Raw genomic sequence first — 22,851 nt, forward strand, 5'->3', positions numbered from 1 at the left:
ATGTAATCCATCTGCAGAACCTCAAAGGGTGCAGTGGGTGTCGCAAATCCTCCTGCTGGGGTTCGCGTGCCTTTCCCTGGGTTATACTTCAGACAGATCATACAGGTCTGCACCACCCTCTTTGCCGTGCTAGCAATCTCTGGATGCTCCCAGACTTGGGTAAGCAATTTCACAATCGCGGAAGCTCCAACATGTGCTAGCCCATGTACCATCTGGACCATAGGTTGTACAAAAGCCGTGGGTAATTTCCATCTATCCATCTGCTTATTTCTCCAGCAACCCTCGTCATCCAGTTCTCCTTCGCTAGCCCATTGTTCCCGCTCTTTGTCAGAAGCGGTCTTTTGTATTTCTCGCACTTCCTCCTTCGCATCATGCCATCTCTCCACCTGTGACTTCACTACATACATGGCAGTAGTACCGGGCTGCATCGCAGTCTCCCGTGCTACTCGATCCGCTAACGCATTCCCTTCTCCAACCTTATCAACCACTTTCCTATGGGCACTACACTTAACAATGGCAATTTTCTTTGGGTATGTCAATGCAGTTAAAAGATTGTGGACTAACTCCCCATGCATTATCTGCACCCCATGTGACGTTAGAAACCCTCTCTCCTTCCAGAGTAGGCCGAAATCGTGCGCTACTCCGAAGGCATAGCGGCTGTCTGTGTAAACATTCACACACAATCCTGTACTAAGCTCACACGCTCGTGTTAACGCTATCAGTTCCGCCGCTTGAGCTGATTTCTGCGGTATGCGTGCTGTCTCCACTATCGTCTGTAACGTGGTAATTGCATATGCTGCTGAAGTCGTACCATCTGGTAGCTTCAGGCATGATCCATCTACCCACAACTCTCCATCTACATCTGAAAAGGGCGTATCCTGGAGATCAATACGACCCTTTGTTTGTTCCTCAGTCACAAGAATACAATCATGCGCTTTCTGTGCCTCAGGCTGGGTCTCGGGGTATGGCAACAATGTGGCCGGGTTTAATGTCACGCACCTTTTTAACGTAATGTGAGGAGCTAAAAGCGTCAACTCATATCCCGTTAAACGGGCACTGGTCAAATGCTGCGTCTTTGTTTGATTAAGCAGGGCATCCACAGCATGGGGAACTAACACCAACAGTTTATGGGACAATACAATTCCTTCACTCTGCCGTATTGACACAGCTGTCGTCGCAACCGAGCGAAAACACCCCGGCAATGCTCGGGCGACAGGATCAAGTACAGCCGAAAAGTATGCACAAGGGCGCTGCTTATCACCATGCATCTGTACTAAAACTGATAATGCACATCCATCTTTCTCATGCACATACAACGAAAAGGGTTTTGTATAATCAGGGGTCCCTAACACTGGTGCTGAACAAAGGGCCTGTCGCAATTGCTGAAAAGCAGCATCACACTCATCTGACCAAGGGATTGGGATAGGCGTGTCTTTTGTCAAGAGCGCTAGTAAAGGCTTAGCTATGTGTGAAAACCCCAATATCCACTGTCTACAAAAAGAAACAAGACCCAAAAATGCACGCACATCCTTCTGCGTGGATGGCCTTGGTGTGTCCAAGATTACTTGGATACGATCTGGTGTGAGTGCACGCCCCTCCTTAGACAAAAGGTGACCCAAATAAGTCACCTTTGGTCTACAGAATTGCAATTTCTTCCTAGAGACCTTGTGATTGTGGGATGCTAAAAAGGAAAGTAAGGCTATCGTGCTTTTCTCGCACAACTCCAGGGTGTCAGCCGCCAACAGGATGTCATCGACATATTGAATGAGGGCGACCCCCTCGAGTAAAACAAAGGAATCCAACTGTCGCTTCAAGGCCTGACTATAAATACTAGGGCTTTCTGTATAGCCTTGGGGAATTCTACAAAAACGATAAGATCTATTGTTTAATGTGAACCCAAAAAGAAATCGGCTATCAGGGTGAATGGGAATAGAAAAGAAGGCATTTTTCAAATCAATCACTGAGAACACGGTCGCCGTAGGCGGGACCAAGGTAAGCAACGTCGTGATATCGGAAACCACCGGGTACTGAGGTATCACGATCTTATTTACCTCCCTCAAATCAATTATAAACCGATAGACTTTTGCATCCGTGTCCTTTTTCAAAATCGGGAGAATCGGACTGTTACAGATATTATAGGGAACTTCTTCCACTACTCCCACTGCGATCAAATCCTGCACAATCTGTATGAGAGCTTCCTCGCCCTCCTGGGAAATACGATACTGTGGGAGGCGTGGTAGCACCGCCCCCTCCTGAACACTAATGTGGACCGGAGGAATCACCATTTGTCCGACATCTGTGTCCGAAGTCGCCCATAAAGCTTGGGGGAGGGTAGCCAACAACACATCCTCTGAGATCGTACACATCCGCCCAGATCGGGGGTGGTTGTCATTTAAAATCACCCTCACACCCTCAGGGGAACAACGAATTGTAGCCCTAAAGTACTTTAACATATCAAGGCCCATAATGTTATCCGGTGTGTACGGAGCAAGCAGAAACGGACAAGGCGCAGAAAAACAATCAACTTTAAACGCAAGGGGCTGTGAAAGAGGGCTTCGGGAGAGTGTACCGTCAAACCCTACCGATGTAACTATTGAGCCGGATGGGGGAGCCCCCGGAACCAAGTACCTAGACAATGCACTACGTGTCGCTCCTGTATCCACTAGGAACTGATCAGTAGAACCTAAAACCTCAGCCGATACATAAGGACCCGTCTGATCGACCGGCACCTCAACTGATTCGGACCCCCATCCTACGCATTCCTATGCATGCTGAGAATCATGATATCCCGAATGATCGATGTCCGATACATGATACTGATGCTGGCGATCAAAAACGTTTGAGCTATCTCGGTGCTGCCCAGCAGTGTCGAAACGGACATTATCGTTAGAATTTCCTCTAAAGTTCGAGAAGCCCCCTCTACCTCTCGGGCCACCCGGAGCGTGCCCCTGACGCGAAGCACGCAACGCTGGGCAATCCCTGGCCCAATGGCCCAACTGCTTGCAATACGCACACTGGTTCCTATTCAAATCAGATCGGCCCGAAGGGGGACCATAAGATCCGCCCCTTCCCCTATTATTATTACCCCGGCGGGGCGGGCCATATACTTGTGCTAACATCACTTTGGTTTTGAGATCTTTCGATTTCTTCTCCTCCTGGCCCTTCGCCTCGTGCTCCTGACGCTCATAATACTGAGCGATGGTCAGAAGGGCCGTCGGTGTCGCGGAGGACCAAGAACTCTCACTCGCTTTTAACCGGGCCGCAACTGCCGGCAGCAGATTGGCCACATATTTGTCCGCGAAAAGGTGGCGGCCTGTGTCGTCGGTAAGCGACTGGCCACTAAAGTCATGAAACGTTTCTTCGAAGCGCGTGAAGAAATCTGCAACTGACTCATCAACTTTCTGCTTACATGCCGCTAACATATTCCAGTCAATCTTTTTAGGGGGGATTATTGTTTTCAATTTAGCCACAATAGCAGCAGGGAGATCTAGAATATTCTGGGGTGGTTTCTGTGCAGGCTTCCGCTCCCTATCCTCATCCTCAAGGTCAGACCACCGGGCCTTGAAGGCAACCGCATCATCTACCTTCCGGACAGAGCGCCACGTATCCGGCGGTAGGAAAAGGCCAAAGAACAGGTCTATATCCGCTAAGGTCATAATGCAAGAATTCAAGGCCCCCTCGACTTCTTCATAGAAGGCCGCTGGATTCTTGCGGGGGTCAGGCAATGCATTCTTTAACGCCATAACATCGGCCCTATGCCAAGGAGTATAAACCCAATTATACACAAAATATCCCCTAGCATCGGCAGAGTTAATGTCCGAGCTAGTCCCTGCTCCTTTCGGAGGGACATACAAAGGTGCCGCCTCTCGCATCGGTTTAGCATGCACTACATTATCCTTATCTGACTGAGAGGTGGATGGGTGGCCCCCTGCCGCAACTGAATCCGACCGCTTCTCCTCCTCCGCTCGTTGGCGTGCTTTCTCTCGAAGGGCCAGCACCTCGTCCCGCAAGGCGAACAGCCGCCGAGCCGCCTCAGGAGCCTTAGAGGGAGAAAAAGCACCGTTACGTATTGCTCTGGCATCCGACGACACTTCGTCAGGCTCAAAAACATGAGAATATTTTCGGAAAGCATTAATCACTTCATCCGCGAAATGACCCAGAAAATACACTTTATCTCTCTCCTGCCATGGCCCCCAAATTTGAAATAATTCCTCCATGGATACCTTGCCTTTAAGCGCACGGAAGGAAATTTGCCGAAGCTCAGCCATTTGCTCGGCCGGCAGCATGGACCGTGTGTCTACCTTACCCAAAGCCGGGTCAGAATCTTGCGGCCGCGGAGCGGATGCGCCAACATAAGGGGGCGGAGAGCGATCTAGCAAATAAAAATCATCATCAGGATTATTAAGGACAGGATAAAGCGGCTGGCGAACAACATATTGACCCGAAACTTGTAGCCTACGCTCTTTCTCTTGTCTGTCCGTTTGCTCTTTGTCCTCCCGATGCTTCGCTTCCTGCGCTCGCATATGATCATTCTTCCGTTGCTCTTTATCAAACAGCGCTTTCTCACGCTTCTCTCGCTCACGCACTTCCTTCACCCATAATCGCACACACTCAAACATATCCTGACGAGCACGTCGCTTACACATACACTGTTCCACATACTCAATCTTACGTATATCAAACGATCCATACAAAGGCCATCGCAACTCAGGATCCTTCCTAGTATATTTCCTCCATAACGTGCTGTACATTATGGAAGAAAGACCATGCTTCACATACATATCTCTATTAGGAGTCCCTTCTGGGGGAGCTGGAGCAGATTCCTCGAGGTTCAACCGGTTACCCAAACAGCAGCACCACTTACGGAGTGCGCTAAAAGCAGGCATGCTAGGAATAATGCAAAATATGCAGTATTATCAAGTAAAAATGGCACTTAATCGTTGCGCCGTTCCAAGTTTACACAGCTCCGGAGAAATTTCTCCACATTACCTGCCTATATGTGTTGCAACGCATATATTTTCACAAAGACAAATTCAAAAATATGACTAGTCACCATCAATCAAACTCAAATAGCCAGACCAGGCTTCAAAACTCGGAGCAAGTACCGTACAACGGTTCTTACCAATCAAGAGTCCAGGTTCCAACTGCCAAGCTCCACAATCGCCCAAACGGCTCTCACGGCAGGACCGACAGAAGAGGTCTCAGTCGATGACCGGCGCCACCCAGATGGTCAGCTCGGAAGGGAAGGAAGAAAAAACCTCGGGATGCCAGGGCTAAGACGCCGCTGGCAGTGATCACGTCCCCGGCCAAACTCCTCACCTTCGTCGCGACCAGTCCTTCGAGCATCCGAGTCGCCGATGAGCCCCACGTGACGGGCGCCAATTGATGAATACAAGCCCCAGCTAGGCCCGCAAGAGACAAGGGTTCGCTCTTCTGTAACGAAATCTATAAGGAAGTTGGCACGGAAACTGCAAAGTACAAAAAACAACGTTTATTAACCCTTAAGGGTGGTCCTACAATCCACACAACACTCTTCAGTATTGCAAGGAGTAGCACACAGAACTTGCATACACAGTCCCCTTTTATACACAACAGAGGGGCTCATAAGTGGGTGGATACCACATGAAGTCGAAGAACATTACCATTTAGGGTCATTCTCGATACCAAATCAATACATGGGCGGAGCTACCACATTCCTTGGGCCCGCGAAAACACATGGTCAAGCAAAGCTAATTATAACAGATGTGGTCAAGTCTGGGCATGCGCCAGATGGACAAGAGGGCTATTTATAAACTGTTGCTAGGCAGATTACAAGAGCAACTAACACAGAGGTCGGACTCTCCTCGTGGTGAACACATGGCAGCATGTCAATACAAAATGGAGTCCGGACTTCGGCCAACATAAGGAGGAAAACACGATAAAGGGGAAACATTAATGTTTTCAGTAAATGCTTAATCACATTCTGCCTTAATTTACAACAAGAGTGTTTCTCAAAGTCCCTCTCTGATTCCTCCTGCCCCACGTATTCATTGATGGTCTTTCCATAGCTCCACATTTACCACCAGATTGGGGACTATCTCTGCAATGTCCTCCCAATCAATCAATCAATCAATGACACTTGTAGAGCGCGCTACATACCCGTAGGGTCTCAAGGCGCTGGGGGGGGGGGGGGGGGTGCCGCTACTGCTCGAACAGCCAGGTCTTCAGCTTCTTCCTGAAGGAGAGGTGGTCTTGGGTCAGGCGCAGGTCGGGGGGGAGGGAGTTCCAGGTCTTGGCGGCCAGGTAGGAGAAGGACCTTCCTCCTGTAGTAGCTCTTCGGATGCGGGGGACGGCGGCGAGGGCGTGGTTGGCTGAGCGGAGGTGGCGTTTGGGGGCGTAGAAGTTGACTCGGCTGTTGAGGTAACTCGGGCCTCGGTCGTGTAGAGCTTTGTGTGCGTGGGTGAGGAGGCGGAAGGTGATTCTTTTGTTGACGGGGAGCCAGTGAAGGTCTCTCAGAGGTCCGGAGATGTGGCTGGTTCGTGGGATGTCGAGGATGAGTCTGGCTGAGGCGTTCTGGATCCGCTGGAGTCTCTTCTGGAGCTTGGCGGTGGTACCGGCGTAGAGGGCGTTGCCGTAGTCCAGACGGCTGGTGACGAGGGCCTGGGTGACGGTCTTCCTGGTCTCGGTGGGGATCCACCAGAAGATCTTCCGTAGCATGCGTAGGATGTTGAAGCACGTCGAGGAGACATTGTTAACTTGCCTGGTCATGGAGAGGGAGGAGTCCAGGACGAAGCCCAGGTTGCGTGCGTGGTCTGTCGGTTTGGGTGCGGTGCCCAGGGCGGGAGGCCACCAGGAGTCGTCCCAGGCGGAGGGTGAGGAGCCCAGGATGAGGATCTCCGTCTTGTCCGAGTTCAGTTTCAGGCGGCTGATCGTCATCCACTCGGCTACCTCTTTCATCCCGTCGTGCAGGTTGGCTCTGGCGGCGGCGGGGTTGTTGGTCAGGGAGAGGATCAGCTGGGTGTCGTCGGCGTAGGAGATTATGCTGAGGTTGTGTTTGCGTACGATGGCCGCGAGGGGGCTCATGTAGACGTTGAAGAGGGTGGGACTCAGAGATGATCCTTGGGGGACGCCGCAGATGACTTCGGAGGCCTCTGACTTGTACGGTGGTAGGCGGACTCTCTGTGTTCTTCCGTCGAGGAAGGAGATGATCCATTCCAGCGCCTTGTCCTGGATTCCGACGTTGCTGAGGCGCTGTGCTAGGGTGCGGTGGCAGACAGTGTCGAATGCCGCGGAGAGGTCCAGGAGGATGAGGGCCGCTGTTTCTCCATTGTCCATCAGGGCTCGGATGTCATCGGTGGCGGCGATGAGGGCGGTCTCGGTGCTGTGGTTGGCTCGGAAGCCGGACTGTGAGGGGTCAAGGGATCCGTTCGTCTCTAGGAAGGCGGCCATCTGCTTGTTGACGGTCTTCTCGATGACTTTGGCTGGAAACGGGAGAAGCGAGATGGGGCGGTAATTCTTGAGGTCGGTGGGGTCCGCTGTTGGTTTCTTGAGTAGAGCGCTGAGTTCGGCGTGCTTCCAGCTCTCCGGGAAGATGGTGGTGTCGAAGGATGTGTTGATGATGTCTCGCAGGTGGGGTGCGATGACAGCGTCGGCCTTGTTGAAGACGTGGTGAGGGCAAGGGTCGGTCGGTGATCCGGAGTGGATGGAGTTCATTGTGCGGATGGTGTCTTCGGTGCTGATCGGGGTCCAGGCGTGAAGGATGGTGGTGGGGGGTGGTTGTTCGGTCGCGGTGTGCGTTGGTTGGTTGTTGAAGCTGCTGTGTATGTCCGTGATCTTGTTGTGGAAGTATGAAGCGAGGGAGTTGCAGAGGTCTTGCGATGGGGTGATGTCGTTGTTTCCTGCGCTGGGGTTGGAAAGTTCTTTCACGATGTTAAAGAGTTCCTTGCAGTTGTGTGCGTTGTTGTCCAACCGGTCCTTAAATGCTGTTTTCTTGGCGGCGCGGATCAGCTGGTGGTGTTTCCGGGTGGCCAGTTTGTAGGAGGTCCTGTTGTCCGGTGTCGGTTCCCTTCTCCAGACTTTCTCGAGGGCTCGGCAGTTCTTCTTGGAGCTCTTGAGTTCGTCGGTGAACCATGGGGCCTTCTTGCTGCCGGGTCTGCTGGGCGGGGTCCTCAGAGGGGCGAGTTCGTCCGCGCAGTTGCTGATCCACTTCGTGAGGTTGTCGGCGGCCTGGCTGGGGTTCGCTGAGCTGGCAGGGGGGTGCTGACTCAGGGAGGTGGCGAGCTGGTCTGCTGTGATCTTGTTCCAGCTTCTGTGGGCGGCCTGTTGCTGGTGGTGGTGGGTCGTCGTTCTCTTGAAAGTGAAGTGGACGCAGCTGTGGTCCGTCCATTGAAGCTCTGTGGCGTGGCTGAACTCGATGTCTGTGCTGGAAGAGAAGACTGCGTCGAGTGTGTGTCCGGCGAGGTGGGTGGGGGTGGACACCAGTTGCTTGAGTCCAAGGTTGGCGAGGTTGTCGAGCAGGGTGGTGGTGTTGCGGTCGTTGTTGTTTTCCAGATGGAAGTTGAGGTCTCCCAGGAGGATGTAGTCAGCGGAGGGGAGGGCATGCGGGCTGACGAAGTCGGCGATGTCCTCGCTGAATTGTGTGCGTGGTCCCGGGGGTCGGTAGATCAGGGTGCCTCTGAGGGTGGTGTTCGGGTTGGTGTGGATCTGGAAATGCAGGTGTTCGGCGGTTGTCAGGGTGTCGTCGGTGCTGGTCGTGAGACGGATGGTGTTCCTGTGGATGATGGCGATGCCTCCTCCCATCTGGTTGGCGTTGCGGTCCCTCCGGACGATCTTGTAGCCCTCTGGGATGGCGATGGCGATGTCGGGAGCTGAGGATGCGTTCATCCAGGTCTCCGTGAGGAAGGCAACGTCAGGGGCTGTGGCGTCTAGGAGGTTCCAGAGTTCGATGGCGTGTCTGTGGACGGAGCGGGTGTTGATCAGGATGCACTTGAGGTGGGTGCTGCTGGCGTTCGACTTGGTGGGTGCTGGTGCGAGGCAGGTCCGGGTGCAGGTGAACTTGCAGGCGTGGCAGCTGAAAGGTCCGTGGGTACGTCGTGGAGTGGCTTGGTGGCAGTCTGGAAGTCGGCCGGTGTTGAGAGCGGTGAGGGTGGCGGCGGCGTACGTCCGGCGGGTCGGTCGGGAGCGTCGAGGTTCAGGGTTCCTGGCACTGGGCGCGGTCCAGGCGCGGACGGGCGCAGACGGGCTTACCTTTGGCGCGCCTTCGGCGCACAATCGGCGCACCCGCTGCGCGTCAACGCTGCGCGTTCGCACGGTCGCCATTTAAGGCGAAGTGCGCGGGTGGGCGGAGCAGCTGGGAGGCGGGAGCGGGGAGGGTACAGAATACAAAAAAGGGCGGGGAAAAGCGGCGATTGGCGGGAAGGGAGGGCGGAGGGCGGCGGGCAACAAGGAAGGAAGGCAAAACACAGGGAAAACGAAATTCAAACAAAACAGGCACAAAGATTCGTCAAAACAAGGGAAAAAACGGGTTAATGACAAGCAGGCACAAATTCACGTGAAAACAAAGGGCAAAACAACCGCAGCGGCGGCAATCAGCCATTGATGGTTTCTAAATATCTCTAAAGCCCTACCTGATAGGAGTCTATCGCTGCATTGCTTACAATGGGCCCCGCCTCCCATCCATCTGTTCCTGGCCTCCCCATCTCACCCTTCTCCCTTCAGCATGATAATAACTGCTGAAATGTCATAAAACCCACTTATACCCAACTATCATTTTCTGGGAGAGCACGGTTGGCATTCTCCCATAATCTTCACTAACAGTTCTCACAGTGTGTCATCATGGAGGCAATCTCGAAGTCCTCTCTTTCCCATCCTCACACCCTTATATTGATGCACGATTTTAGTATTCCATCATTATCAAAACATCTATTGAAACAATCTACTTGTTCTCAATTTCAATATGTATAGGGGTGGCTTATCCTCATTTCTTATGTCTAAGTGTTTCAGAAAAGGGTCCTTGACCTGAATGTCCATGCCCTACTCCCATCATCATCTTGGTGACCTGTTATTCTGAGGGATGGACAGATGAGGCATCAGGGAAGCAGAAGAACTGTTCCCACAAGGGACCATGGATCACTTTCTCTTCTACATAGATGTGCATATTTCTGCTTCTGGGGTATTCACTCTCTTGAGACCACATTACAAGTACTGAAGAACAGTGGCACTACATGTTTTCAGAGGTAGGAGCAACCCTGTGGAGCAGCAGTACTAGGTAAGTTCAGTCTTGTGGAGCAGTTATACTACATGCTATTCAGAGGTGGGAGCAGTCTCATGGAGCAGAGGTGCTACATGTTTTCAGAGGTAGAAGCAGTCCTGCTGAGCAGTAGTACTCAGTAGGAGCAGTCATGCAGAGGAGTAGTAGTACATGCTTTTCAGAAGTGAGAGGAGGCCCGTGGAACAGAGGTGCTACATGTTTTCAGAGGTAGAAGCAGTCCTGCTGAGCAGTAGTACTCGGTAGGATCAGTCCTGCTGAGCAGTAGTACTACATGTTTTTCAGAGGTAGGAGCAGTCATGCAGAGGGGTAGTAGTACATGTTTTTCAGCAGTGAGAGGAGGCCCGTGGAGCTGTGGTACTACATGTTTTTATTAAGCCTGGGTGGAGTTCACATAGCCATGCTACGCTGTCCTCTGCAAAGCGATTTGGGAAAAAGGGGGTGGTGATGGACAGAGTTTCTGAATGATGCAGAATACTCTTACCAAGTCAAGAGATCATGGTTTTAATCCATCACCGTTTTTTAGCTCACTGCACCACCCCAGCTCAGAACCTGGCTACATGCAAATTAGTCTGTACCTGTCCCAGTGCATGATGGGAACAGGGCAAACCAAACTACCAAGCCAATTCTTATACTGGGAAGGAAACAAGCTTCCGGGGACCGGTTTCTGGCATCACAGCCTTCGTCGGCCCGGCTTGCCTGAATCCTGATGGTGCAATGAGCAAGGGACTCACGTCTGAGCATACCCTCCTACACTGAGTGTGGATAAAATCGATTTGGGAAAAAGGGGGTGGTGATGGACAGAGTTTCTGAATGATGCAGAATACTCTTACCAAGTCAAGAGATCATGGTTTTAATCCATCACCGTTTTTTAGCTCACTGCACCACCCCAGCTCAGAACCTGGCTACATGCAAATTAGTCTGTACCTGTCCCAGTGCATGATGGGAACAGGGCAAACCAAACTACCAAGCCAATTCTTATACTGGGAAGGAAACAAGCTTCCGGGGACCGGTTTCTGGCATCACAGCCTTCGTCGGCCCGGCTTGCCTGAATCCTGATGGTGCAATGAGCAAGGGACTCACGTCTGAGCATACCCTCCCACACTGAGTGTGGATAAAATCGATTTGGGAAAAAGGGGGTGGTGATGGACAGAGTTTCTGAATGATGCAGAATACTCTTACCAAGTCAAGAGATCATGGTTTTAATCCATCACCGTTTTTTAGCTCACTGCACCACCCCAGCTCAGAACCTGGCTACATGCAAATTAGTCTGTACCTGTCCCAGTGCATGATGGGAACAGGGCAAACCAAACTACCAAGCCAATTCTTATACTGGGAAGGAAACAAGCTTCCGGGGACCGGTTTCTGGCATCACAGCCTTCGTCGGCCCGGCTTGCCTGAATCCTGATGGTGCAATGAGCAAGGGACTCACGTCTGAGCATACCCTCCCACACTGAGTGTGGATAAAATCGATTTGGGAAAAAGGGGGTGGTGATGGACAGAGTTTCTGAATGATGCAGAATACTCTTACCAAGTCAAGAGATCATGGTTTTAATCCATCACCGTTTTTTAGCTCACTGCACCACCCCAGCTCAGAACCTGGCTACATGCAAATTAGTCTGTACCTGTCCCAGTGCATGATGGGAACAGGGCAAACCAAACTACCAAGCCAATTCTTATACTGGGAAGGAAACAAGCTTCCGGGGACCGGTTTCTGGCATCACAGCCTTCGTCGGCCCGGCTTGCCTGAATCCTGATGGTGCAATGAGCAAGGGACTCACGTCTGAGCATACCCTCCCACACTGAGTGTGGATAAAATCGATTTGGGAAAAAGGGGGTGGTGATGGACAGAGTTTCTGAATGATGCAGAATACTCTTACCAAGTCAAGAGATCATGGTTTTAATCCATCACCGTTTTTTAGCTCACTGCACCACCCCAGCTCAGAACCTGGCTACATGCAAATTAGTCTGTACCTGTCCCAGTGCATGATGGGAACAGGGCAAACCAAACTACCAAGCCAATTCTTATACTGGGAAGGAAACAAGCTTCCGGGGACCGGTTTCTGGCATCACAGCCTTCGTCGGCCCGGCTTGCCTGAATCCTGATGGTGCAATGAGCAAGGGACTCACGTCTGAGCATACCCTCCTACACTGAGTGTGGATAAAATCGATTTGGGAAAAAGGGGGTGGTGATGGACAGAGTTTCTGAATGATGCAGAATACTCTTACCAAGTCAAGAGATCATGGTTTTAATCCATCACCGTTTTTTAGCTCACTGCACCACCCCAGCTCAGAACCTGGCTACATGCAAATTAGTCTGTACCTGTCCCAGTGCATGATGGGAACAGGGCAAACCAAACTACCAAGCCAATTCTTATACTGGGAAGGAAACAAGCTTCCGGGGACCGGTTTCTGGCATCACAGCCTTCGTCGGCCCGGCTTGCCTGAATCCTGATGGTGCAATGAGCAAGGGACTCACGTCTGAGCATACCCTCCCACACTGAGTGTGGATAAAATCGATTTGGGAAAAAGGGGGTGGTGATGGACAGAGTTTCTGAATGATGCAGAATACTCTTACCAAGTCAAGAGATCATGGTTTTAATCCATCACCGTTTTTTAGCTCACTGCACCACCCCAGCTCAGAACCTGGCTACATGCAAATTAGTCTGTACCTGTCCCAGTGCATGATGGGAACAGGGCAAACCAAACTACCAAGCCAATTCTTATACTGGGAAGGAAACAAGCTTCCGGGGACCGGTTTCTGGCATCACAGCCTTCGTCGGCCCGGCTTGCCTGAATCCTGATGGTGCAATGAGCAAGGGACTCACGTCTGAGCATACCCTCCCACACTGAGTGTGGATAAAATCGATTTGGGAAAAAGGGGGTGGTGATGGACAGAGTTTCTGAATGATGCAGAATACTCTTACCAAGTCAAGAGATCATGGTTTTAATCCATCACCGTTTTTTAGCTCACTGCACCACCCCAGCTCAGAACCTGGCTACATGCAAATTAGTCTGTACCTGTCCCAGTGCATGATAGGAACAGGGCAAACCAAAATACCAAGCCAATTCTTATACTGGGAAGGAAACAAGCTTCCGGGGACCGGTTTCTGGCATCACAGCCTTCGTCGGCCCGGCTTGCCTGAATCCTGATGGTGCAATGAGCAAGGGACTCACGTCTGAGCATACCCTCCCACACTGAGTGTGGATAAAATCGATTTGGGAAAAAGGGGGTGGTGATGGACAGAGTTTCTGAATGATGCAGAATACTCTTACCAAGTCAAGAGATCATGGTTTTAATCCATCACCGTTTTTTAGCTCACTGCACCACCCCAGCTCAGAACCTGGCTACATGCAAATTAGTCTGTACCTGTCCCAGTGCATGATGGGAACAGGGCAAACCAAACTACCAAGCCAATTCTTATACTGGGAAGGAAACAAGCTTCCGGGGACCGGTTTCTGGCATCACAGCCTTCGTCGGCCCGGCTTGCCTGAATCCTGATGGTGCAATGAGCAAGGGACTCACGTCTGAGCATACCCTCCTACACTGAGTGTGGATAAAATCGATTTGGGAAAAAGGGGGTGGTGATGGACAGAGTTTCTGAATGATGCAGAATACTCTTACCAAGTCAAGAGATCATGGTTTTAATCCATCACCGTTTTTTAGCTCACTGCACCACCCCAGCTCAGAACCTGGCTACATGCAAATTAGTCTGTACCTGTCCCAGTGCATGATGGGAACAGGGCAAACCAAACTACCAAGCCAATTCTTATACTGGGAAGGAAACAAGCTTCCGGGGACCGGTTTCTGGCATCACAGCCTTCGTCGGCCCGGCTTGCCTGAATCCTGATGGTGCAATGAGCAAGGGACTCACGTCTGAGCATACCCTCCCACACTGAGTGTGGATAAAATCGATTTGGGAAAAAGGGGGTGGTGATGGACAGAGTTTCTGAATGATGCAGAATACTCTTACCAAGTCAAGAGATCATGGTTTTAATCCATCACCGTTTTTTAGCTCACTGCACCACCCCAGCTCAGAACCTGGCTACATGCAAATTAGTCTGTACCTGTCCCAGTGCATGATGGGAACAGGGCAAACCAAACTACCAAGCCAATTCTTATACTGGGAAGGAAACAAGCTTCCGGGGACCGGTTTCTGGCATCACAGCCTTCGTCGGCCCGGCTTGCCTGAATCCTGATGGTGCAATGAGCAAGGGACTCACGTCTGAGCATACCCTCCCACACTGAGTGTGGATAAAATCGATTTGGGAAAAAGGGGGTGGTGATGGACAGAGTTTCTGAATGATGCAGAATACTCTTACCAAGTCAAGAGATCATGGTTTTAATCCATCACCGTTTTTTAGCTCACTGCACCACCCCAGCTCAGAACCTGGCTACATGCAAATTAGTCTGTACCTGTCCCAGTGCATGATGGGAACAGGGCAAACCAAACTACCAAGCCAATTCTTATACTGGGAAGGAAACAAGCTTCCGGGGACCGGTTTCTGGCATCACAGCCTTCGTCGGCCCGGCTTGCCTGAATCCTGATGGTGCAATGAGCAAGGGACTCACGTCTGAGCATACACTCCCACACTGAGTGTGGATAAAATCGATTTGGGAAAAAGGGGGTGGTGATGGACAGAGTTTCTGAATGATGCAGAATACTCTTACCAAGTCAAGAGATCATGGTTTTAATCCATCACCGTTTTTTAGCTCACTGCACCACCCCAGCTCAGAACCTGGCTACATGCAAATTAGTCTGTACCTGTCCCAGTGCATGATGGGAACAGGGCAAACCAAACTACCAAGCCAATTCTTATACTGGGAAGGAAACAAGCTTCCGGGGACCGGTTTCTGGCATCACAGCCTTCGTCGGCCCGGCTTGCCTGAATCCTGATGGTGCAATGAGCAAGGGACTCACGTCTGAGCATACCCTCCTACACTGAGTGTGGATAAAATCGATTTGGGAAAAAGGGGGTGGTGATGGACAGAGTTTCTGAATGATGCAGAATACTCTTACCAAGTCAAGAGATCATGGTTTTAATCCATCACCGTTTTTTAGATCACTGCACCACCCCAGCTCAGAACCTGGCTACATGCAAATTAGTCTGTACCTGTCCCAGTGCATGATGGGAACAGGGCAAACCAAACTACCAAGCCAATTCTTATACTGGGAAGGAAACAAGCTTCCGGGGACCGGTTTCTGGCATCACAGCCTTCGTCGGCCCGGCTTGCCTGAATCCTGATGGTGCAATGAGCAAGGGACTCACGTCTGAGCATACCCTCCCACACTGAGTGTGGATAAAATCGATTTGGGAAAAAGGGGGTGGTGATGGACAGAGTTTCTGAATGATGCAGAATACTCTTACCAAGTCAAGAGATCATGGTTTTAATCCATCACCGTTTTTTAGCTCACTGCACCACCCCAGCTCAGAACCTGGCTACATGCAAATTAGTCTGTACCTGTCCCAGTGCATGATGGGAACAGGGCAAACCAAACTACCAAGCCAATTCTTATACTGGGAAGGAAACAAGCTTCCGGGGACCGGTTTCTGGCATCACAGCCTTCGTCGGCCCGGCTTGCCTGAATCCTGATGGTGCAATGAGCAAGGGACTCACGTCTGAGCATACCCTCCCACACTGAGTGTGGATAAAATCGATTTGGGAAAAAGGGGGTGGTGATGGACAGAGTTTCTGAATGATGCAGAATACTCTTACCAAGTCAAGAGATCATGGTTTTAATCCATCACCGTTTTTTAGCTCACTGCACCACCCCAGCTCAGAACCTGGCTACATGCAAATTAGTCTGTACCTGTCCCAGTGCATGATGGGAACAGGGCAAACCAAACTACCAAGCCAATTCTTATACTGGGAAGGAAACAAGCTTCCGGGGACCGGTTTCTGGCATCACAGCCTTCGTCGGCCCGGCTTGCCTGAATCCTGATGGTGCAATGAGCAAGGGACTCACGTCTGAGCATACCCTCCCACACTGAGTGTGGATAAAATCGATTTGGGAAAAAGGGGGTGGTGATGGACAGAGTTTCTGAATGATGCAGAATACTCTTACCAAGTCAAGAGATCATGGTTTTAATCCATCACCGTTTTTTAGCTCACTGCACCACCCCAGCTCAGAACCTGGCTACATGCAAATTAGTCTGTACCTGTCCCAGTGCATGATAGGAACAGGGCAAACCAAACTACCAAGCCAATTCTTATACTGGGAAGGAAACAAGCTTCCGGGGACCGGTTTCTGGCATCACAGCCTTCGTCGGCCCGGCTTGCCTGAATCCTGATGGTGCAATGAGCAAGGGACTCACGTCTGAGCATACCCTCCCACACTGAGTGTGGATAAAATCGATTTGGGAAAAAGGGGGTGGTGATGGACAGAGTTTCTGAATGATGCAGAATACTCTTACCAAGTCAAGAGATCATGGTTTTAATCCATCACCGTTTTTTAGCTCACTGCACCACCCCAGCTCAGAACCTGGCTACATGCAAATTAGTCTGTACCTGTCCCAGTGCATGATGGGAACAGGGCAAACCAAACTACCAAGCCAATTCTTATACTGGGAAGGAAACAAGCTTCCGGGGACCGGTTTCTGGCATCACAGCCTTCGTCGGCCCGGCTTGCCTGAATCCTGATGGTGCAATGAGCAAGGGACTCACGTCTGAGCATACCCTCCTACACTGAGTGTGGATAAAATCGATTTGGGAAAAAGGGGGTGGTGATGGACAGAGTTTCTGAATGATGCAGAATACTCTTACCAAGTCAAGAGATCATGGTTTTAATCCATCACCGTTTTTTAGCTCACTGCACCACCCCAGCTCAGAACCTGGCTACATGCAAATTAGTCTGTACCTGTCCCAGTGCATGATGGGAACAGGGCAAACCAAACTACCAAGCCAATTCTTATACTGGGAAGGAAACAAGCTTCCGGGGACCGGTTTCTGGCATCACAGCCTTCGTCGGCCCGGCTTGCCTGAATCCTGATGGTGCAATGAGCAAGGGACTCACGTCTGAGCATACCCTCCCACACTGAGTGTGGATAAAATCGATTTGGGAAAAAGGGGGTGGTGATGGACAGAGTTTCTGAATGATGCAGAATACTCTTACCAAGTCAAGAGATCATGGTTTTAATCCATCACCGTTTTTTAGCTCACTGCACCACCCCAGCTCAGAACCTGGCTACATGCAAATTAGTCTGTACCTGTCCCAGTGCATGATGGGAACAGGGCAAACCAAACTACCAAGCCAATTCTTATACTGGGAAGGAAACAAGCTTCCGGGGACCGGTTTCTGGCATCACAGCCTTCGTCGGCCCGGCTTGCCTGAATCCTGATGGTGCAATGAGCAAGGGACTCACGTCTGAGCATACCCTCCCACACTGAGTGTGGATAAAATCGATTTGGGAAAAAGGGGGTGGTGATGGACAGAGTTTCTGAATGATGCAGAATACTCTTACCAAGTCAAGAGATCATGGTTTTAATCCATCACCGTTTTTTAGCTCACTGCACCACCCCAGCTCAGAACCTGGCTACATGCAAATTAGTCTGTACCTGTCCCAGTGCATGATGGGAACAGGGCAAACCAAACTACCAAGCCAATTCTTATACTGGGAAGGAAACAAGCTTCCGGGGACCGGTTTCTGGCATCACAGCCTTCGTCGGCCCGGCTTGCCTGAATCCTGATGGTGCAATGAGCAAGGGACTCACGTCTGAGCATACACTCCCACACTGAGTGTGGATAAAATCGATTTGGGAAAAAGGGGGTGGTGATGGACAGAGTTTCTGAATGATGCAGAATACTCTTACCAAGTCAAGAGATCATGGTTTTAATCCATCACCGTTTTTTAGCTCACTGCACCACCCCAGCTCAGAACCTGGCTACATGCAAATTAGTCTGTACCTGTCCCAGTGCATGATGGGAACAGGGCAAACCAAACTACCAAGCCAATTCTTATACTGGGAAGGAAACAAGCTTCCGGGGACCGGTTTCTGGCATCACAGCCTTCGTCGGCCCGGCTTGCCTGAATCCTGATGGTGCAATGAGCAAGGGACTCACGTCTGAGCATACCCTCCTACACTGAGTGTGGATAAAATCGATTTGGGAAAAAGGGGGTGGTGATGGACAGAGTTTCTGAATGATGCAGAATACTCTTACCAAGTCAAGAGATCATGGTTTTAATCCATCACCGTTTTTTAGCTCACTGCACCACCCCAGCTCAGAACCTGGCTACATGCAAATTAGTCTGTACCTGTCCCAGTGCATGATGGGAACAGGGCAAACCAAACTACCAAGCCAATTCTTATACTGGGAAGGAAACAAGCTTCCGGGGACCGGTTTCTGGCATCACAGCCTTCGTCGGCCCGGCTTGCCTGAATCCTGATGGTGCAATGAGCAAGGGACTCACGTCTGAGCATACCCTCCCACACTGAGTGTGGATAAAATCGATTTGGGAAAAAGGGGGTGGTGATGGACAGAGTTTCTGAATGATGCAGAATACTCTTACCAAGTCAAGAGATCATGGTTTTAATCCATCACCGTTTTTTAGCTCACTGCACCACCCCAGCTCAGAACCTGGCTACATGCAAATTAGTCTGTACCTGTCCCAGTGCATGATGGGAACAGGGCAAACCAAACTACCAAGCCAATTCTTATACTGGGAAGGAAACAAGCTTCCGGGGACCGGTTTCTGGCATCACAGCCTTCGTCGGCCCGGCTTGCCTGAATCCTGATGGTGCAATGAGCAAGGGACTCACGTCTGAGCATACCCTCCCACACTGAGTGTGGATAAAATCGATTTGGGAAAAAGGGGGTGGTGATGGACAGAGTTTCTGAATGATGCAGAATACTCTTACCAAGTCAAGAGATCATGGTTTTAATCCATCACCGTTTTTTAGCTCACTGCACCAGCAGTAAAACACTCTGCCACACTACGCGGCATTCTGCGAGCAGGTGGAGTTGCTTGTCCTGCTCGTTCGCATGACGTTGCCAACATACGGCAATGCAAATTGTGTGTTTGGGGGGGGAAATATTGCTCAAACTGTACCATTCGGTCACGCATGGGTGCAGGCATCTTCTGTCTTTCTCTAGTATGGTGCTGAGGCCAACTTTTGGAATCCTTCCTAATCCTTCCAATCTCTGTTTCCCAAAACTTTTATTCTGATTTTTTTTATTTATTATCTTTCCCTCTCTCTTCCTAAGTGCATACTTTGCATGCTTTTCTCCTTTTTAGTATGCTTTTTAGTGAGTTTTGTACTGTGTTTCGCTCTACTTCCTTCCTACTTTCTTTATACTTTCTACATATTATTTTCCTCCCTCCCCCCAGCATCATGGCAGAGAAGTGTGCCCTGAAAAAGGCCGCCTTCCTTGCTGTCCTGTGCCTTGTTTTTGGAGGTGGGGTTGCATCCAAGTATGGGCTCCAGGAGCACCAGCAGTGTTGGGCGATGTTGCACAGGGCAGTGTATTGCTGCTCTGGAGTCCGGCACACCCACAACCAGCTTACGTACCGGTGGTCCGACATCCTGTACCTAGAGCAGGACTTGCTGGACCTGCTAGAGGTTGAGGTCACGGGGCTTGGTGAGTAGCAAATTATTAATATTATTACTTGTGCGTATTATGTTATTGCAAATATTATTTCAGCAAATAGCAAGCATGCTGCTCACATGGAGGTAAGTTACATTTACAAATCTTATACTATGTTATCGTTATTCTAGACAGGTGCTCGGTGTTTGCAACTTTGTGCCCGATTATGCTAATTATGTAAGAACTTAAGCAATGCAAAATACAGAGAGACTCCTTTCCTTTGTCCTCACTTCAGTTCTCGGAACCTTTTTTGTAGCTTGTACAGTGACAAGCAACTAACCAAGTTGGTGTATGCATACGTCCATCTATGCATTTAAAGACAAAATACAGACTTAGGTGCACATGCATCAAAGTTAGATTTTGTGATTCCTTAATAGTGAATTTTAAGGAATAGCTAATAAGGAATCGCAAAATGCTATGCACCAAAATAAATCACAAAAAATATAGCAATTCAGTAATAATCGCAGTCAGCATTAGCGATTACATATTAACGACTCTCTATTTGCGAAATTGCAAATTGCGAAATAGCAAACTGCGATGTCCCTTCTGGTGCAGCTTGATGACATCACAATCAGGAAATGATGAATCCCGTGCTGATTCCAGTGCACTGAGAGAGTCAGAGGAGGAGGCAGACTGCAGGAGCACAGCTGAAGTTATACTTTTTGCTTTGCTACAACTGTTCTGGGACAAAAGCATGGCTTCAGGAGCAACTGTGTTAGATTAAAAATTCCCAAACCCATAATGCTTCTGTTTCATGCATTTGAGGTCGATAAAATGAGAACAATTGAGTTGGGTAACAATAAACATCTGTTATTCAGCGCCAAGACGCCTGCGGGTATTTACAAATACACATGTTATGTTATGTTTCTGTTGTGCTGTTTAAGTTAGCAGTGTATGGCTAAAATGTGCGTATTCTGTAGCCTGTTTGGTGTTTCTCGTAGTATGCAGGCCTAATGAACAAATGTGCCTCCATCTTGAATTTCATAACCCTTATTAAACTGCCAGAGCCAAGCTCGTATTAGGCCTTAGGATATAAAATCGCTCGCCTCAGCAGAACATTATTCTGTTATATTTTCTGTCCATGTTCAAGGCTGAGACTCGACTGACCAACAAAGATGAATATTTTGCCTTGCATTCCATTGTATACTCGTAGCCCTGCTCCCATGTTAGGAGATGCTGAGACGCAGTACAGCGGCCTTGAACCACTGATTTGTATGCCCGCCGGGCAGGTGTTGGTTCATCTCTGTGCCTTCTTTGTTCAGGTCAGGCTCAGACCAGTACTTTTCCCAAGGGGGCCTGGCTAAAGCATCCTAAAGGGTTTATCATCTATTAGCAAATGTGGAGAGGGCAGTCCCTCTCCGCCCATTCCAGGGTGCAGGTATGATGGGCTCCTCTGCTGAGTAAGGCAAATAAACGAGTGCTTGTATTTTCCACTGTCTGATTGACTCTTCATTTGGGAAGGCAAAGCAGGTGGTTGTAAGTACCAGCATGGCCCTAGAGGGCCCGTCCTTCAGTTGGTGCCTGAACAGGGACCCCGCGAAAAGGATCCCCTCACCCGTAATCGAGTTGTAGGGGCTGGCATGGTATCTGGTTGGTCAGGAGGATCGGAGGCCCTCACATACAAGACCGAGTTTGGTTCTAGCAGCTGCTCCGCCCTCCCGATCTGACGGATCCTCAGCTAGAGACCTTTGGTCGAGGTTATGAAGGTAAAACCTCGGAGCTGACCGTTTGGTCCAAAGAGTCGGTGGTGGAGAATAATTAGACTTGACCTGTGTGCACCAGGTGAGTGACTTGGCTCTAGGTAAATGGCTCCATTCTTGGTTGACACGGGCCTGCGGGCCATGCCTTGGTACAGTGTCTGACTGTTCAGTTTGAACGGCACAAGCCAATGAGCTGTGTGTCTTGGTACAGTCTGCAGACTGTTTTGCCTTGGACTTAGTGGGTCTGTGGACTCTAGTGGGACACAGAGCACCTGTGAGCAATCTACCGGGCCTACTGGAAATTGTCCATCTTGTAAAATGTCTGGGGCCGCTCACAGGCTCTCTGCTAGGCCAATTGGAAATTGGCTTTGCTAGTAAAAAGGTTTGGGGCTGAGGCATGTCCTCTTGTATTGGTATAGTCTCTTGACCGTCTTGGGTGCAGTCTGCAGACTGCCTTGCTTGATTGATACCGGCCTGCAGGAGGTTCTTTGATACAGTTTTCTGATTGTCTTGGTGGGTCTGCGAACACTCTACCAGATCGATTGACAATTGGCATACACTTGAAAAGGTCTGGGGCTACAGCCTGTCTTTTCCCGCCTCCTTTCTTTCCTCTTTCTTCTTCAGTCTAAGATTTGTTGTTTTTTAAATATGATGCAGCCACTGACCTGGCTGGTAAAGAGATAATAAGTGTGCATTTGAATACCCGTCGTGAGTGGCTGAGTGTCATGTGGTCTGTAGTGATGCAAAGAATATGGTGAAGTGTGCACTTGAGTGAGGTGTCATTGTAGTTTCAGGAACTTGACGCGAGTTTTGGATGATTTGTCAGTATTTTGTTGTTATTATTGTGCTGCAATTGTGGTGAATATTGTTAGTCCGCAGGGGATAGTATATTTGACTTATATTAAGATGCCTTGCTTAAGTAAGTTTGGATGTTTCAGGTGCTGATGCTGCTCTACTGATGCGCGGTTGGAAGAGAGTCAACCCTCACCTCTGGAGAGTACTTCGAATTTTGATATCTATGTTAAACACTGTATTGGCCTTATTATGTTTAGTACGTTGTGGAATAAATACACGAAGGACAATGCTGAGTTGCAATGGCCACTTACTGGTTCATTCGATAAACAGAAAATAAACTTTCTGCAGGATAAACTGTTTCCTAGAAGGAGCAGACAGTCCATGTTTGACTCTTTGAGGGTGTGCAGAATGAGGCGAACCAGTGGCGCATGAGAGCAGAGAAGGTAGCTAGAAGGAAAGAGATGCAAACGATTTCACAGAAAGCAGTAGCTTATGACAGAGAAAAGATAGAGAGAGCAATCGA

At 49.9% G+C, this 22,851-nt stretch overlaps 1 long non-coding RNA gene across 1 annotated transcript; it reads left to right on the forward strand.

Annotated features, from left to right (window-relative positions):
- Nucleotides 1-19,582: 19,582 nt before the first annotated feature.
- LOC146859548 (uncharacterized) lies at nt 19,583-22,615 on the forward strand. The gene is made up of 2 exons (XR_014979785.1): nt 19,583-19,827; nt 22,472-22,615. It is a non-coding gene; the product is annotated as an uncharacterized LOC146859548 (long non-coding RNA).
- The last annotated feature ends 236 nt before the right edge of the window (nt 22,616-22,851 follow it).

The sequence above is a fragment of the Triturus cristatus genome, chromosome 3_2 (genome assembly GCF_964204655.1).
Source record: "Triturus cristatus chromosome 3_2, aTriCri1.1, whole genome shotgun sequence".
Taxonomy (NCBI): domain Eukaryota; kingdom Metazoa; phylum Chordata; class Amphibia; order Caudata; family Salamandridae; genus Triturus; species Triturus cristatus.